This window comes from Molossus molossus, unplaced genomic scaffold (assembly GCF_014108415.1).
Source record: "Molossus molossus isolate mMolMol1 unplaced genomic scaffold, mMolMol1.p scaffold_m16_p_2, whole genome shotgun sequence".
Classification (NCBI taxonomy): Eukaryota; Metazoa; Chordata; class Mammalia; order Chiroptera; family Molossidae; genus Molossus; species Molossus molossus.
This window is the reverse complement of record NW_023425355.1, coordinates 98821876-98827875: the sequence shown is the minus strand read 5'-3', so window position 1 is coordinate 98827875 and position 6000 is coordinate 98821876. Positions and strand designations below refer to the sequence as shown.

Below are 6000 nucleotides of genomic sequence, written 5' to 3'. Positions count from 1 at the left end.
CAGAGCCCAGGCACAGTGAGGAGTCACCCCCACACAGGGACAGGGGCATTGGTGACAGAGCCCCAGGCAGTAAGGGGGATGTCCCTTGGGGGTGGGTGGGGGAGGCTAACTGGCTCAGGAATGCAGTGCAGAGGGGGCTGTGGAGGTCAAGGATGGGATTCTTGAGGACAGCGTGTGAGGACAGCCTCTGTATGGGGAAGGGCTGGCTGATATACATTAGGATTCAGCAGTTCAGGACATATATAAGGGTAACGGGAGCCATGACTTTAGAAAGGGGAGTTTCAAGTGTGGAAAGGAAACAAAGTAGAACAATCTCTGAGGTGTTACACTGGAATCGGAGGCCTACATGTGACGTCGTGGTTTTTAATATATGCACACACGTATGCATGGATACGGTGACAGATACAGATGTGTATGTTTATGTGTGTGATTGTGTACATACGTATATTCTAATAATGAAGCCTGAATGCAATGCCTGAGTTTCGTAATCATGCACTCAGATGGGAAACTTCCCCAGAAAATGAGAACCCGAATGACCTGTTGATAGGATTTGTACAATGCTTGGAAAAGTACGTGGTCATTGCATAATGCTAGAAAAAACCTTTCAAAGACTGAAATTTAAAGGCTAAAGAACATTATCCGATGGCTACTTTTACTGCCATTATTTCAATGAAGTCCAGTTTTCCAGCATCAAATTGTGGAGATGGAAATCTGGTAAATATATCAGACTATAATGGTGAAATTTTCATCAGTCACACTTTATATCTTGTGTCGTTTTCCCATCGTCTGTGTAATGGTATTGATTTTTTTCTATCATTCATGTTAATTATTTATCTAACAAAAGGCTGCTGTATTAAGCCCTGGCCGATGACACTCAGTGGTTAGAGCATCAGCCCACACACCAGAGGGTCGAGGGTTTGATTCCAGTTAAGGACATGTACCTGGGTTGCAGGTTTGAGCCCCAGCCTGGTTGGGATGTGTGCGAGAGGCAACCAACCAATGTGTCTCTCTCACATTGATGTTTCTCTCTCTCTCTCTCCCCCTCTCTCCCTCCCTCCCTCCCTCCACCTTCCCGTTCTCTTCCACTCTCTGTAAAAATCGATGGAAAAAATCTTCCACTGTGAATTAACAAAAAAACAAAAAGGCTGATGTATTGATATTATCAGAGCTGAATCCTGAGGAGCAGGTAAACAGTGGAGAGTCTGAGAAAGAAGCAAAGGGAAGACAGGGGGTGCCAATGGGGTGGGTGAACATTGGGGGCAGGGAAAGAGGAGTTAAAGGCTAAGAGGAAGGAGGGATAACGGGCACAAGCAGAAAGCAGGAGTGAAGAGACCGAAGAAGGAAAGCTCACACTTGGAGGCTTGCTACAGGTCCAGCGCTGTTTTTAGTTTCTCTCTACATACATAATTTTAGAAGTCTGAGTACTCACAGCAAAGCAGGGTGAGCATATCCATGTTCTCCCTTTTTACACGTGAGGAAGCTGAGAGAGAGTTTAAGAGCTGAAGCAGCTTACCCAAAGGCAGCCAGCCAGCAAGGGCAGAGTCAGATTTGTAGTGAGGTCAGATAGAGACCTAAAGAGATGTGGGGTCTGCCTTAAGCTCTGGAATGCATGCACCTCAGTGTCAGACGCCCTTTGCAGCAAGAGGCACGTGGAGCTGTGCAGCAGCATCGGGACACATTGGTGTGCACGGACTGAACGCGATGTCTCCTCTGTGCACAAAGTACTGGGGGTGACGAGGCAGCACACACATCACACAGACCAGTTTCTGCTCCCTAGCAAGGTCTCTACACGTATTTGCTGCTATCGAGGTCAGTACCAACGATCTCATCATCATTATCATCGTGGAAAGTAGCTTGTGGTATTAATTAAGCCAACAAAGCAACAGATACAAGATTGTAACACATCACTGTTCCCCTCCAATGTAACAATTGTCAAAATGCGTAGAAAAAAGTCTGGAAGGGAATAACTACACACTAAGTCCTTTTCTCTAAGTGCGAACCTCTAGATAATTTTCAACTAACATATCTATTTGCTGCATCAATTCCTTACACAGGCAGTGTTTCTATTATGCTTTTGAAATAGTGTTTTTGAAGATCCATTGTCTTGGCATCGGGACACTTCGGGATAAGAAATTGCTTTGATATCCTTGTGAGGTGGAAAACCCATCAGAGCACCCAGAGCGGAAGAGAGGTCTGCGGTGCAGCAGAGAGGACCTGCAGGGGGGAGCTGGGGCTCCAGATTGAAGGTTAGCTAAGTCTGCGGGTGTTGTGAAAAAGCCACAGGTGGCACAGGCCCAAACCAGACAACACCTTGCCGGTCTCTGGTAGAGGCTGCTGCTCTATGGAGAGGAGTCTCTGCATTAGGACGTCTCTGGCGCTCCCTCTCTTTGGCTGGTGTGGCGCGGTGGGGCAGCGTGTGGTTTTAAGGCAGCAGTGCTTTGAGCTTCGATGAGAATGAGAATGAGGGTCGCATCCTCACCTGCAGCCCCGCTCCTTTTGTGGGTGATCGGCAGCACTTTTGAATTCTGGAAGCCTGCAGGTTCAGAAATGGGAAAAGACGAAACTGCATAGTGCAGTGGTTAGATGCCAGCCTCCCCTGATAAATCCTTACACAGGAAGGGAGATGCAGGTGTGGTAGTCATCAGCCGGGAATTGGCAGAGTTGGATTGGGTGACCCAAAGAAGAAAGGAGGAAGTGAATGTGAAGGTGACAAGATGCATAAAGAGGGAATAAACAGCTAAATGTCAGTTTTCTGGTCTTAGGAGGAGAGAGTGGTCCATTATTGTGGTGAGAGGGCGTCCTGGTCTGAGGTCTGCGAGGGCCTGAGAGCCGGCCCGCCCTTAGCGATGAGCGTTCTGGGGACCCGCCATCAGCATTAGCAAGGGGCACTGAGTGTGGGGAGGCATGAAGGCCTTTGCCTTTATCATGGACGGACGCAGAGGCTGCTAGCAACATTACCCGTACTCCAACCTCCTAGTTCAGCTCAGGCGACGGCTCGGACACTGCTGAGTGTTCTGGATCACTGTGCTGGTAACCATGTGTGTGCGCTTAAGAAACAGAGTCCTTATTTATTTAAATACGATTCCCCAAGCTCCATCTATGATCTAGGCACTGCGCTTGGTGCCGGGGGTTACAATAAAAAATTTAAAAAGGACACATTCCTGCCCTCACGGAGTTTATGTCCAATCAGGAGACAACAGTGAATTGACTCATCACACAAAGAAATATAAAAATTACTCCTATGATTGCTGGTACCAAAGAGGCACACAGAGGCTTGGGAGGAAATGACTTTTGCTAGATCTTTAGGGAAGTTCTCCTTGAAGAGGCATCGGGAGAGTAGAAATATGAAGGATGCACAGGAGTTCACTAATCAGGAGTCTTCCGGAAGGGGACAGTGTAAGTGGAGAAGTTTGGGAAACTGGAGGACGTGAAAGAAGCCAATAAGAGACACAAGACGAGGAAGCTCTGCTTTCCATATTGCTGGAGAGTAGGCAGGGGCTGGACCAGGCCTTCCTGCAACTGGGAGAGGAAGCGAGAGGGGCAGAAAGGAGGGAAAGAGAGAGGGAGTCAGACACCCTGAGTGGATGTGAGAGACCAGTGAGAAAGCAGGTTTGATTATCAAAACGACAGTCTTTTGATGAAAGCAGATGTAGGGGACATGGGGAGAAGTGTCAGCATTAGACAGATATTTGCGAAGTGAAATGGACAAAACCCAGCAAGGATTTGACTTCAGGTGAAGGAGAGGGAGATGTAAGTGGATAAGACCGCGTTTCCGAGTGCGGTGATGCCATCCACTGACATGGGGAATACCGGAAGAGGGCCAGATCTGTGAAGGATTCCAAAATGAGACTTATTTCTGTGCACTCATACAATAACCAGTATTTCAGTACTTTCCTTAATAGTTCCTTTTCCTTTTGTAAAAAAGTGAGAAGTATTGAGATATAAATTACATTTAAAGTATACAGTTTGTAGAGTTTTTGTTGTTCTTGTTAATCCTCACCAGAGGATATTTTTCCTTTGATTTTTAGAGAGAATGGAAGGGAGAGAGGGAGGGAGAGAGAGAATCATTGATGTGACAAAGACACATCAATTGGTTACCTCCCACATCAGGGTGAGGGGTTGAACCTGCAGCAAAGGACTTGCCCAAGACCGGAAATCAAACCCTAGACCGATCATCCACAGGGGATGCTCTAACTGCTGTACCAATCCATCCAGAGCCAGTTCATAGAGTTTTGACTACTGTATACAGTTGTTAACCACCACCACACAAAAGTACAGAAAATGTCTGTCATTTGAAAACACTGCCTTGCGGATTTGCCGTCACACTTCTTCCCTTACTCCCACACCCTGGCAACCACTGGTGCTGGCCTGTGCCTACAGCTGTGCCTTCTCCAGAATACCAGTGACATGAAGTCACGGAACCTGCAGCCTTATGTGTTTGCCTTCTTTAAGTTAGCACACTTGACACGCATCCATGCTGTGCATATACCAGTAGTTCCTTTTTATTACTGTGTCATAATCCTTTGTGTGGGCGTGGTTTTCTTTCATCCATATACAGTTGTTGAAAATATCTGGGTTGTTTCTAGGTTCAGCCATTATGAGTAAAAGTGCTATGAGTGTTTGAGTGCAGGTCTTTGTGTGGACATTATGTTTCGTTTACGTCGGTAAGAATTCTCTAGGAGTAGAATTGCCACATCATATGATAAATGTATGTTTAATATTAAAAGTAATTGCCTGATATTAGGATACCCACTCCAGTTCTTGTGGTTGCTGGTTTGATGATTCATCTCTTCCCCTACTTTCACTGTCAATCTGTTTGTATCTCTGAATGTCAACTGTGTCTCCTATAGAGGACATAAAACAAATTGCATCTTGTTTTTTCAATCCAGTCTATCAGTGTCTGCCTTTTGATTGGATTGTTTAATCTGTTCACATTTAATGTTTTTATAAACATAGATGGACTTACATCTGTCATTGCACTTTTATTTCTGTGTTTCATGTCTTTCTGTTGTTTGGTTCCTCTACTGTTTTCTTTTGCATTCAATGGAGGTATTCTAATGAGAGAGAGATGTGAGAGAGATGCACTGATTGGTTGCCTCCAGCATGGGCCCTGACCAGGGCCAGGAATCAAACATGCAGCCCAGGTATGTGCCCTTGACCGGTAATCGAACCCGCGACCCTTCCGTGTGCAGGCCGATGAAGCTTTAACCACTGAGCCACATGAGCCAGGGCTCTAATGCAGCATTTTAATTTCTTAAGTGATTTTCTCACTATATTCTTTTCGATACAGAGGTCCCCCTTATCCATGAGGGATACATTTCGAGACCCCCACTGGATGCCCAAAACTACGGATGCCACCGAACCCTATGTATACTGTGTTTTTTTCCAATATAAACAAATACTTCATGGCTTCTCTTCGACATATCCAGATTGCCAGAATCACATTTTGTGCTTTTGGGCCATTAAGTAAAATTAACGGTTACTGGAACACGAGTACTGCAATACCTCAGCAGTCGATCTGATAACTGAGGCAGTTACTAAGTTACTAACAGACAGGTGGCAGTAAATGCAGTGGGGACACTCTGGGCAAAGCGAAGTTTCACCTTGGAGTGGGGATGACACGGAGTTGGATGGTGAGAGATTGCATCACACTATTCAGAATAACGTGCAATTTAAAACTCATGCAGTGTTTGTTCTGGTGTTTACTCTCTCGGATATTTTCCCAAAGGTTTTTAACTACCAATTCGATTTTTATAAAAGATGTTGGACTGTGCACATTATTTCACTTGGGTGAGTTTTTGTAATTTATGGTTTTTGAGTAATTGATTCACTTCTTCTAAGTTGTTGCATTTATGTATGTAGAGTTTAATGTAGTGTTATAATATTGCCCTTTTGTATTTGCTGCGTCTATGGGAAAGTCACCCCTTTCATTCCTGCTGTTGGTAACCTCCCTCCTTCTCTCTCTCTCTCTCTCTCTTTCTCTCTCTCTCTCTCTCTCTC

General features: G+C 45.4%; 1 long non-coding RNA gene across 6 annotated transcripts in view; it reads left to right on the top strand.

The window, feature by feature from the left end:
* Positions 1-5682: 5682 nt before the first annotated feature.
* The window catches only part of LOC118635943, a 44023-nt gene continuing 43705 nt past the window's right edge, over positions 5683-6000 (top strand). For 3 of the 6 annotated variants that reach the window (XR_004960616.1, XR_004960614.1, XR_004960615.1), the window contains exon 1: positions 5690-5790. This is a non-coding gene — a long non-coding RNA (uncharacterized LOC118635943). Of the gene's footprint in view, positions 5791-6000 lie in introns of all 6 variants that reach the window. The other 3 variants (XR_004960611.1, XR_004960612.1, XR_004960613.1) reach the window with 3 other exon arrangements.